General features: G+C 39.2%; 1 protein-coding gene across 2 annotated transcripts in view; it reads left to right on the top strand.

Annotated features, from left to right (window-relative positions):
* Positions 1 to 13,122, top strand: part of LDLRAD3 (low density lipoprotein receptor class A domain containing 3) — a 256,617-nt gene that overhangs the window by 119,069 nt on the left and 124,426 nt on the right. The gene's annotated exons all lie outside the window — the stretch shown is intronic.

Here is a 13,122-nt window from a genome sequence, read left to right as displayed (position 1 = left end):
CCTGGGGCATACTTTGTTTTCAGTTCTGATGATGGCTCTGGAAATGTAAGCGTGTTATCCCCATCGACACATAAGGACCTGAAGTATGAGCGGTCAACGGACTCATCCAGAGTCACATAGCTTATCAGCTGCAGAGCCAGTTCTAGGCTCATTCAGACGCTCATCTGATTGACCCTGCCACTCAGCACCCCACGTTTAGGTGCTTGCTTTCCTTCTCATTTTGAATTCTTTAAAGAAAGATGTTTATATATTAATTATATACATACTATAAGAATATGCTCTTGGAAGTTGCCGTGTGATCCAACAATCCCACTCCTGGGCATATATCCGGAGAAACCTCTAATTCGAAAAGACACATGCACCCCAGCGTTCATAGCAGCACTATTTACAATAGCCAGGACGTGGAAGCAACCTAAATGTCCATTGACAGATGAATGAATAAAGAAGATGTGATACATATAAACAATGGACTGTTACTCAGCCATTAAAAAGAATGCAGTAATGCCATTTGCAGCAACATGGATGGACCTGGAGATTATCACTCTAAGTGAAGTAAGTCAGACAGAGAAAGACAAATACCATATGATATCACTTATTTGTGGAATCTAAAATATGACACAAGTGAACTTATTTACAAAACGGAAATGGACTCACAGACATAGAAAACCAATTTATGGTTACCAAAGGGAAAAAAGGGTGGAGGGAGGAGTAAATTAGGAGTATGGGATAAACAGATACAAACTACTATATATAAAAAAGATAAACAACAAGGTCCTAGTGGATAGCACAGGGAACTATATTCAATACCTTGTAATAAACCATAATGGAAAAGAATACGAAAAAGAAAATATATGTGTGTGCATAACTGTGAATCACTTTGCTGTACATATGAAACTAACACAACATTGGAAATCAACTATACATCAATGTTTAAAAAAGAATATGCTCGAGCACTGTGAGTAGCATGAGGGGCGGAGCCTTGGGAGCTCCAGGATCATGAGTTGCAGCGGGGATAGGGGAGGATGGGGGCGTCGGCTGCTTCTTCTAGACGCTAAGGAATGCCGCTGGACCTGGATCCAAAACAGGCTCTTCATATCCACCAGGCACAGAGGACAACAACTGGCTGGAGGACTGAGTGGAGTGCAGAAGGCCGGCCACTCTGTGCCTTTCGATTGGAGAATTTAACCCATTTACATGTAAGCCGTGTGGCTGACAGGGCCTTGGTTCTCCAGCCGGGTGTCACGCCGGCCACTCTGAGGTGGGAGAGCCGAGTTCAGGACACTGGACCACCAGAGACTTCCTAGCCTCACGTAATATCAACTGGCAAGAGCTCTCCCAGAGATCTCCATCTCAACGCTAAGACCCAGCTCCACTCAACGACCAGCAAGCTCCAGTGCTGGACACCCTATGCCAAACAACTAGCAAGACAGGAACACAGCCCCACCCATTAGCAGAGAGGCTGCCTAAAATCATAAGTTCACAGACACCCCAAAAACATACCAGTGGACGCGGTCCTGCCCACCAGAAAAACAGGATCCAGCCTCATCCACCAGAACACAATCACCAGTCCCCTCCACCCGGAAGCCTACACAACCCACTGAACCAACTGGGGGCAGACAACAAAAACGACAGGAACTACAAACCTGCAACCTGTGAAAAGGAGACCCCAAACACAGTAGGTTAAGCAAAATGAGAAGACAGAGAAATATGCAGCAGATGAAGGAGCAAAGTAAAAACATAAACAAACACCAGACCAAACAAATGAAGAGGAAATAGGCAGTCTACCTGAAAAAGGATTCAGAGTAATGATAGTAAAGATGATCCAAAATCTTGGAAATAGAATGGAGAAAATGCAAAAAACATTTAACAAGGACCTAGAAGAACTAAAGAGCAAACAAACAATGATGAGCAACACAATAAATGAAATTAAAAGTTCTCCAGAAGGAATCAATAGCAGAATAACTGAGGCAGAAGAATGGAGAAGTGACCTGGAAGATAATATAGTGGAAATAACTACTGCAGAGGAGAATAAAGAGAAAGGAATGAAAAGAATTGAGGACAGCCTCAGAGACCTCTGGGACAACATTAAACGCACCAACATTCGAATTATAGGGGTCCCAGAAGAAGAAAGGACTGAGAAAATATTTGAAGGGATTATAGTTGAAAACTTCCAGAATATAGGAAAGGAAATAGTCAATCTAGTCCTGGAAGCACAGAGTCCCATACAGGATAAATCCAAGGAGAAACACACCAAGACACATATTACTCAAACTATCAAAAATTAAGTACAAAGAAAAAATATTAAAAGCAGCAAGGGAAAAGCAACAAATAACATACAAGGGAATCCCCATAAGGTTAACAGCTGATCTTTCAGTAAAAACTCTGTAAGCCAGAAGGGAGTGGCAGGACATATTGAAAGTGATGAAAGGGAAAAACCTACAATGAAGATTACCCAGCAAGGATCTTATTCAGATTCTATGGAGAAATTAAAACCTTTACAGGCAAGCAAATCTAAGAGAATTCAGCACCACCAAACCAGCTTTACAACAAATGCTAAAGGAACTTCTCTAGGCAGAAAACACAAGAGAAGGAAAAGACCTACAATAACAAACCCAAAGCAATTAAGAAAATGGTAATAGGAACATAAATATCAATAATTGCCTTATATGTAAATGGATTAAATGCTCCAACCAAAAGACATAGACTGGCTGAATGGATACAAAAACAAGACCCGTATATATGCTATCTACAAGAGACCAACTTCAGACCAAGGGACACATACAGACTGAAAGTGAGGGGATGGAAAAAGATACTCCATGCAGATGGAAAACAGAAGAAAGCTGGAGTAGCAATTCTCATATCAGACAAAATAGACTTTAAAATAAAGACGATTACAAGAGACAAAGAAGGACACTACATAATGATCAAGGGAGCAATCCAAGAAGAAGATATAACAATTGTAAATATTTATGCACCCAACACAGGAGCACATCAATACATAAGGCAAATACTAACACATGAAAGGGGAAATAGACAGTAACACATTCATAGTAGGGGACTTTAACACCCCACTTTCACCAATGGACAGATCATCCAAAATGAAAATAAATAAGGAAACACAAGCTTTAAATGATGCATTAAACAAGATGGACTTAATTGATATTTAAAGGACATTCCATCCAAAAACAATAGAATACACTTTCTTCTCAAGTGCTCGTGGAACATTCTCCAGGATATGTTGGGTCACAAATCAAGCCTTGGCAAATTTAAGAAAATTGAAATCATATCAAGTATCTTTCCTGACCACAACACTATAAGACTAGATATCAATTACAGGAGAAAAACTGTAAAAAATACAAACACAGGGAGGCTAAACAATACACTACTAAATAACCAGGAGATCACTGAAGAAATCAAAGAGGAAATCAAAAAATACCTAGAAACAAATGACAGTGAAAACACGATGATCCGAAACCTATGGGATGTAGCAAAAGCAGTTCTAAGAGGGAAGTTTATAGCAATACAATCGTACCTCAAGAAACAAGAAACATCTCAAATAAACAACCTAATCTTACACCTAAAGCAATTAGAGAAAGAAGAACAAAAAAAAAACCCCAAAGTTAGCAGAAGGAAAGTAATCATAAAGAACAGATCAGAAATAAATGAAAAAGAAATGAAGGAAACAGTAGCAAAGATCAATAAAATGAAAAGCTGATTCTTTGAGAAGATAAACAAAATTGATAAAACATTAGTCAGACTCATCAAGCAAAAGAGGGAGAAGACTCAAATCAATAGAATTAGAAAAGAAACAGGAGAAGTAACAACTGACACTGCAGAAATACAAAGGATCATGAGAGATTACTACAGGCAACTATATGCCAATAAAATGGGCAACCTGGAAGAAATGGACAAATTCTTAGAAGAGCACAACCTTCCAAAACTGAACCAGGAAGAAATAGAAAATATAAACAGACCAATCACAAGCACTGAAATTGAGACTGTGATTAAAAATCTTGCAACAAACAAAAGCCCAGGACCAGATGGCTTCACAGGCGAATTCTATCAAACATTTAGAGAAGAGCTAACACCTGTTCTTCTCAAACTCTTCCAAAATATAGCAGAGGGATGAACACTCCCAAACTCATTCTACGAGGCCGCCATCACCCTGATACCAAAACCAGACAAAGATGTCACAAAAAAACTACAGGCCAATATCACTGATGAACATAGATGCAAAAATCCTCAACAAAATACTAGCGAACAGAATCCAAGAGCACATGGAAAGGATCGTACATCTTGATCAAGTGGGGTTTATCCCAGGAATGCAAGAATTCTTTATTATATGCAAATCAATCAATGTGATACACCATATTAACAAATTGAATGATGAAAACCATATGGTAATCTCAGTAGATGCAGGAAAAGCTTTTGACAAAATTCAACACCCATTTATGATAAAAACCCTCCAGAAAGTCGGCATGGAGGGACCTTACCTCAACATAATACAGGCCATATATGACAAACCCACAGCCAACATTGTTCTCAATGGTGAAAAACTGAAACCGTTTCCACTAAGATCAGGAACAAGACAAGGTTGCCCAGTCTCATGGCTATTATTCAATTAGTTTTGGAAGTTTTAGCCCCAGCAATCAGAGAAGAAAAAGAAATAAAAGGAATCCAAATCGGAAAAGAAGAAGTAAAACTGTAACTGTTTGCAGTTGACATGATACTATACATAGAGATTCCTAAAGATGCTACCAGAAAACTACTAGAGCTAATCAATGAATTTGGTAAAGTAGCAGGATACAAAATTAATGCACAGAAATCTCTTGCATTCTTATACAGTAATGATGAAAAATCTGAAAGAGAAATTAAGGAAAGACTCCCATTTACCATTGCAACAAAAATAATAAAATACCTAGAAATAAACCTACCTAAGGAGACAAAAGACCTGTATGCAGACAACTACAGGACACTGGTGAAAGAAATTAAAGATGATACAAACTGATGGAGAGATATACCATGTTCTTGAATTGGAAAAATCAACATTGTGAAAATGACTCTACTACCCAAAGCACTCTACAGATTCAGTGCAATCCCTATCAAACTACCAATAGCATTTTTCACAGAACTAGAACAAAAAATGTCACAATTTGTATGGAAACAGAAAAGACCCTGAATAGCCAAAAGCAATCTTGAGAAGAAAAACGGAGCTGGAGGAATCAGGCTCCCTGACTTCAGACTATACTATAAACCTATAGTAATCAAGACAGTATGGTCCTGGCACAAAAACAGAAATACAAATCAATGGAACAGGATAGAAAGCCCAGAGATAAACCCATGCACATATGGTCACCTTATCTTTGATAAAGGAGGCAAGAATATCCATTGGAGAAAAGACAGCTTCTTCAATAAGTGTTGCTGGGAAAACTGGACAGCTATATGTAAAAGAATGAAATTAGAACACTCCCTAACACCATACACAAAAAATAAACTCAAAATGGATTAAAGACCTAAATGTAAGGCCAGACACTATAAAACTCTTAGAGGAAAGCATAGGCAGAACACTCTATGACATAAATCACAGCAAGATCCTTCTTGACCCACCTCCTAGAGAAATGAAAATAAAAACAAAAATAAACAAATGAGACCTAACTTAAAAAAAACTTAAAAGCTTTTGCACAGCAAAGGAAACCATAAACAAGATGAAAAGAGAACCGTCAGAATGGGAGAATATATTTACAAACGAAGCAACTGACAAAGGATTAATCTCCAAAATTTACAAGCAGCTCATGCAGCTCAATATGGAAAAAACAAACAACCCAATCCAAAAATGGACAGAAGACCTAAATAGACATTTCTCCAAAGAAGGTATACAAATTGCCAACAAACACATGAAAGGATGCTCAACATCACTAATCATTAGAGAAATGCAAATCAAAACCACAATGAGGTATCGCCTCGCTCCAGTCAGAATGGCCATCATCAGAAAATCTACAAACAATAAATGCTGAAGAGGGTGTGGAGAAAAGGGAACCCTCTCGCACTGTTGGTGGGAATGTAAATTGATACAGCCACTATGGAGAACAGTATGGAGGTTCCTTAAAAAACTAAAAATAGAACTACCAAACAACCCAGCATTTCCACTACTGGGCATATACCCTGAGAAAACCATAATTCAAAAAGTCATTTACCATAATGTTCATTGCAGCTCTATTTACAATAGGCAGGATATGGAAGCAACCTAAGTGTCCATCGACAGATGAGTGGATAAAGAAGTGGCACATATACACAATGGAATATTACTTAGCCATAAAAAGAAACGAAATTGAGTTATTTGTAGTGAGGTGGATGGACCTAGAGTCTGTCATACAGAGTGAAGTAAGTCAGAAAGAAAAAGAACAAATACCATATGCTAACACATATATATGGAATCTAAAAAAAAAAGGTGCTGAAGAACTTAGGGGCAGGACAGGAATAAAGGTGCAGATGTAGAGAATGGACTTGAGGACATGGGGTGGGGGGAAGCTGGGATGAAGTGAGAGAGTGGCATGGACATATATACACTACCAAATGTAAAATTGATAGCTAGTGGGAAGCAGCCGCATAGCACAGGGAGATCAGCTCTGTGCTTTGTGACCACCTAGAAGGGTGGGATAGGGAGGTTGGGAGGGAGACGCAAGGAGGGGATATGGGGATATATGTATATGTATAGCTGATTCACCTTGTTATACAGCAGAAACTAACACAACATTGTAAAGCAATTATACTCCAATAAAGATGTTAAAAAAAGAAAAAAGAATATGCTCCTGGAAAAAAATCCAAATAGTATAGAAAGCTAAAGTGTTCCTTGACTTGTGACCACCTGATTCCTTTTACCTGGTATGTAATATTCCATGGTATCAACACACAGACAGACAGACACACACACACACCTCCTCTTGTTCTCTCTACCCCTCCTGCCTCTTAGCAGTCTTGGTGTTGAAGCTCACCTCACTACTCCTTGGCCTGGATATACTGGTGCCTTGCTTGGCAGCATCTCTGTGTCCAAATCCACACTCAGCAGTTTCAGTGACCTTCAGGTGTCCCTTTCCTGCCTTTCACGCTGTTCCAGCTCCCCCAGCAATTCGCTTTGTACCTGCTTCTGGTTCGTCTGGTCACTGCTTAGTTTATTCTTTTTCTTTTCCCCTTCAATGTTTAGACTGCTGGAGCCTTTCTAACTGTAGTTGGCTCTTGACAAACTTACGCATTTACCTTCTGCACTTATATATTTTAATAACCCTTTTCTCTTCTGATTATTGTAAAGAACTTGCAAAATATAGAAAAGTATAAAGAGGAAAGCAAAAATGCCTAGAAGGCAATGCTGTTAATATGTGGGTTATTTTGTGATAGTCATCCCCCCTACCCTATCTGTCTACCTATCATCTATCTTCTCTAATATGTTTAATTGAGGTGTCCTCTTTATTGTGACCATTTTCTCATGTTATTAAATTTTTTCGAAGCGTAAGTTTTAATGACTTCAGGGATTGTTTTGATAAACTGATTTTCCCTTACCCTGTTGGTTCTATTTTAAGTCCTTGAGGAGGAGAGTGACTATCTCCTATGTTCTTTTATGTCTTTCCAGGGAACAATCATTGCTGTACTGTCCCAAGAGGGACACAGAGAGTTTATAACTCTACTGTATGCATTCTCCTGTTGCCTTATCTCACCTTCTGGGTCTCAAATGGCAGAGATATGGCAGAGCTGCTAGATTGCTGAATGGTTAGTAAGTAGAGGGGCTGAACCCCAGCCTAGCGAGGAGGGTGCATATCACTAACAGGGTAGGGGCCTGACTGAGCAAAATGACTCTGGAGCTGGGGTCTGGCCTCAGATTTGTGTTCTGCCCTAGGGAAGCACCAGTTGGGCTTCTAACATAATCTCCTTGCACAGTGGTTTTCTCTAGAATGGAGGTACTGACAGCCTGCTTTCTGGTTTGTTGTGAGGGTTAGATGAGATAATGTCTGAAAAGTGCTTAGTGTGGTACTAAGTACTGTCCATAGGGATCTTATCACGGAAGGGGGGGATTTTATATGTATCACCATACATATGTACTAGAGAGTAATTCAATGGCAATAAAAGCAAGTGTGATGCATTACAGTATGTACGTTCTAAATGGTTGTGTCATCCTGTGTACTGTTTGCCATAATTAAGAACCCTGTATGATTAAATGTTTGGATATTGGTCTTTAATTGTCTAAATGCGTAAATTATATTCACTCTAAATTAAGCCAATGAGTATTAAGCCAGCATTTTCCTCTGGCATATCTGCCATTTGAAAAGAGTGGTTCTAACTCACTGTTCTGAAAACTGGTAAATAAAAGGAAAGAATCAAGCATTTATCCTCCCTTTCATATATGAATTACACTTCTGAGTAATTAAATAGCTGACTTAGAAAAGTTTTTTTTATTGAAGAATACCAGCTAATAGAAGAATGAGAGAATTAGAGTATGTCTATTTTATAACCCCTAATGAAGAAATGGATCATCAAATGGCTGCTAAAACCATTAGATGAGAAATTGAAAGGGAGCTTTATAATGTGTGGATCAGGCAGTCAATCTTCTCACAGATGACTTTGAATCAGTATTGCATCACTTCAAGTGGATTGTAGAAACCTTATCACTCTATGGATCTCTCTGTATTATAGTTGTCTTAAATAGTACATCTTCATGCTTTAAAAATCCCAAAAGATGGGCTTCCCTGGTGGCGCAGTGGTTGAGAGTCCACCTGCCGATGCAGGGGACACGCGTTCGTGCCCCGGTCCGGGAAGATCCCACATGCCGCGGCGAGGATGGGCCCGTGAGCCATGGCCGCTGAGCCTGCACGTCCGGAGCCTGTGCTCCGCAATGGGAGAGGCCACAACAGTGAGAGGCCCGCGTACCGCAAAAAAAAAAGAAAAAAAATCTTAAAAAAAAAAATCCCAAAAGACAATGTTTTAATGTTTGCTTTAACTTTTCAAGTATGTTTAAAAGAACTCCAGAGGAGAAGATTCGTCTATTATATTTACCCGGATATTTACCATTTTGGTTGCTCTTCCTTCGTTCCTGATGTTCCAGGTTTTTTTCTGGTATCATTTTCCTTCTGTCTGAAGAACTTCCTTTAGCAATTCTTTTAAAGCAGGTCTGCTGGCAACAAATTCTCTTAATTTTCCTTCATCTGAGAGTGTCTTTATTTCACCTGCTTTCCTAAAGGATATGTTCACTGCATGTAGAATTCTGGGGTGGCAGTTCTTTTCTTTAAAGCACTTTAAAAATGTTGTGCCACTTCCCCTGGCTTCTCTTGTTTCCAGTGAGAAATTTGCAGTTATTTTAAACTGTTTTCCCTTAGAGAATACACCACTTTTATCTGGCTGCTTTGAAGATTTGTTTTGTTTTGTTTTTAGTTTTTACCACTTAGATGACAATGTGTCTGGGTACGTGGATTTCTTTGTTTATCCTGTTTAGGGTTCTCTTTGAATCTGTAGGGTTTTGTCTTTTGCCGTACTTAGTACATTTTCAACTATTCTCTCTCTCTTTTTTTAAATTGAAATATAGTTGATTTACAATCAATCCTCTTTCTCTTTTTCTTGTGGGATTCTGATAACAATTTTAGGTCCCTGAAACTCTGTTCATTTTTTAATCAATCTTTTTTCTTTTTATTATCCAGATTGGATAATTTCTATTACTCTTTTGTCAGGTTTACTTTTTCCTCTGTTATCTTCAATCTACTTTCGAGCCCATACAATGTGACTTGTTTTTACTTTGGTTACTATATTTTTCAGTTCTGAAATTTCCTTTTGGTTCTTCTTTACATCTTGTGTTCCTTTGCTGAGACTTTCTATTTTCCATTTGTTTCGAGAGTGTTTGTGATTGCTTGTTAGTATTTGTATCATCGCTGCTTTAAAGTCTCTGTCACAAAATTCCAACATCTGCCTTATCTTGCTGTTGGTGTCTGTTGATTAGCCTTTCCCATGAGAGTTGAGATTTTCCTGTTTTTTCATATGACAAGTAATTTTGGATTTTATTTTGATTATTTTGATTACTATGCATGACACTTTGGGTTTTGTTTAAATCCCACAGAGAAGGCTTGTATTTTTGTTTTAGTGGACAAATGACTCTGCTGGGTCAGGCCACAAGTTCCTAACAGCCTTCTGGAAGGGCAATAAAGCCTTCAGTGGACTGTAGTCACAGTTGTTTTTAGACTGTTTTTGCAGTGCTGCTTGGACCTGTTCTGTGTCTGCACCTCCCAGTGGCCAGTCTGGGACCTGGGCAGTGGTCTATGCGTTTAGTTCTTACCATCTTTAGTCTGCTGATTAGAACCAGATCCATGCATGTGCATCTTGGGAATCAGCCTCAGAGTTCAAAAACAACTTTATGAAGTTGATTTCCCAAGTTCCTCCCTCTCCGTGATCTCTCTGATATTTGCCAGTTTCCTGGGAGTTGGAGAGGGGAAAAAGAAGGTAAACTTAGCACCATTTCAGTGCTAGTTCAAATTTTGGTCTTCTTCCACAGTTGGTCTGCTCCAATTTACTTTTCAGAATCTAAAAATAGCTGTTACATGTATTCTGTCCAGGTTTTCTTTAGCTGCATTCAGTAGGAGAGCCAGGGTGTGGTGTGATTGCTGCATCTGACCTGGAGTTGGATCCTCCCACAAGTCAGTTGGCACATCACAAGAAAAGAGACAACCAGACATTTGCCTTCTGATACAACCCAAAAGGAACACACATCACCACTCTATGGTATTTCTGCCCCCAAACATCCAACCTGAATCTGATTGAGCCTCTTGGTCTGTCTTAGTCAATTCAGGCTGCTATAATAAAATACCATACACTGGGTGGCATACGCAACAGCAGCTTACTTCTCACAGATCTGGAAGTCCAGGATCAGAGTACCAGGGTGGTCAGGTTGGTGGTGTGGACCCTCTCTCTGGTCATAACCTCACATGGCCTTCCTTGGTGTGTGCACACAGAGAGAGAAATCCTCATCATCATCTTATAAGGGCGCTTATCCCGTCATGAGAACATCACCCTCATGACCTCATCTAACCCTAAGCACCTCCCAAAGACCCCACCTCCTAATTCCATCCATTAGGGGTTAGTGTTTCCACATATGAATTTGGGGGGAACACGAACATGCAGTTCTTAACACTAACCACTAGTTTATAGGAAATTCAGGGACAGAGGAACATGTTAGTGACCCCGTGGGTAGATAAACGGCCAGATCCGGAATGTGGAATATTCTCCACCACTCAGTTTCAGCCACAAATAAATTCTAAGAAAAAAAATTAGAAGGGGGAGCCTACAGATTCAAAGAGACTAAGGGACAAGCCAACCAAACGTAATATGTGGACCTTGTTTCAACCCTGATTCAAACAAACCAACTGTTAAAAAAATTGAGATAGTTGGGAAATCTTGAATTGTGGTTGTATATCTAATATTAAGGCATTATTATTAAGTTTTTAAGTTTAAGGATGGCATTCTGTTTATTATTTTTTAAAAATCCTTGTCTTTGAGAAACATATACTGGAGTATATGAAAGTGAAATTACATGGTATCTAGGATGTGCTTCAAGCCTTTCCTCTGGGGTGGGGTCGGGGTGGGGGGTGGATAGTGGGTGAGGTAGGACTGAAACAGATATGTCAGCGTATTGGTAATTCTTTTTCATTTTAATTATGGGTTTATTGCTTAGACACTGGAAAATAAATTTTTTTCTTTTTTTAATTGAAGTATAGTTGATTTACATTGTTGTGTTAGTTACTGCTGAATAGCAAAGTGATTCATTATACATATATATGTACATTCTTTTTTTTTAAATATTCTTTTCCATTATGGTTTATCATAGGATATTGAATATATTTCCCTGTGCTATACAGTTGGACCTTGTTGTTTATCCATTCCATATATAAAAGCTTACATCTGCTAACCCCGACCTCCTACTCCATCCCTCCCCCAACGCCCTCCCCTTTGGCAACCACAGGTCTGGTCTCTATGTCCATAGTTTTGTTTCTGTTTCATAGGTTCATTTGTGTCATATTTTTAGATTCCACATATAAGTGATATCATATGGTATTTGTCTTTCTCTTTCTGACTCACTTCACTTAGTATGATAATCTCTAGTTGCATCTGTGTTGCTGCAAATGACATTATTTCATTCTTTTTTATGGCTGAGTAGTATTCCATTGTATACATGTACCACATCTTCTTTATCCATTTATCTGTCGATGGACATTTATGTTGTTTCTATGTCTTGGCTATTGTGAATAGTGCTGCTATGAACATAGGAGTGCATGTATCTTTTTGAATTATAGTTTTGTCTGGATACATGCCCAGGAGTGGGGATGCTGGATCATATGGTAATTCTATTCTTAGTTTTCTGAGGAACCTCCACCCTGTCTTGCACAGTGACTGTACCAACTTACATTCCCACCAACAGTGTAGGAGCGTTCCCTTTTCTCCACACCCTCTCCAGCATTTGTTGTTTGTAGACTTTTTAATGATGGCCATTCTGACTGGTGTGAGGTGGTACCTCCTTGTAGTTTTGATCTGCATTTCTCTAACAGTTAGCGATGTTCAGCATCTTTTCTTGTGCCTCTTGGCCATCTGTATGTCTTCTTTGGAGAAATATCTGTTTAAGTCTTCTGCCCATTTTTGGATTGTAATGGTAATTATTAAAACCAGGTGATTGAAACACAGGGGTTCCCTATGCCAGTCTCTATTTTTGTATGTAACTGGAATTTTCCATAATAAAATGGTAAAAAGAAATAAAAGATAAAGGAGCAGTTTTGTTGGGTGATGTCTTGACTTCAGCAAATAATTGGAGAGTCATATTTTTAAAGAACTTTATTTCTGTGGATGTGTTTTCCACTGTTTGCATTCATTTTGCAGGAGGAAGGATAAGCAAGGACCAGTGTTTCCTTCTAGAGGATCACAGTGCTGAGATTTTGCCCTTTCACTTCCTTCCTTTCTCCTTTTTACTGTGTTTGGCCTCTTCCTCCTGCCTTGGGCTCAGACATCCTTGGCTGGCGGCGAAGCCCGGATGGGCTGGCAGCACAGCTCTCCCCCGGTCCTCCGTCAGGGAGGACAGGTACTCCTTCCAGGAACTGAGTTATG

The sequence above is a fragment of the Lagenorhynchus albirostris genome, chromosome 9, assembly GCF_949774975.1.
Source record: "Lagenorhynchus albirostris chromosome 9, mLagAlb1.1, whole genome shotgun sequence".
Classification (NCBI taxonomy): domain Eukaryota; kingdom Metazoa; phylum Chordata; class Mammalia; order Artiodactyla; family Delphinidae; genus Lagenorhynchus; species Lagenorhynchus albirostris.
The sequence above is the reverse complement of the archived record's forward strand: the minus strand, read 5'-3'. Positions and strand labels throughout refer to the sequence as shown.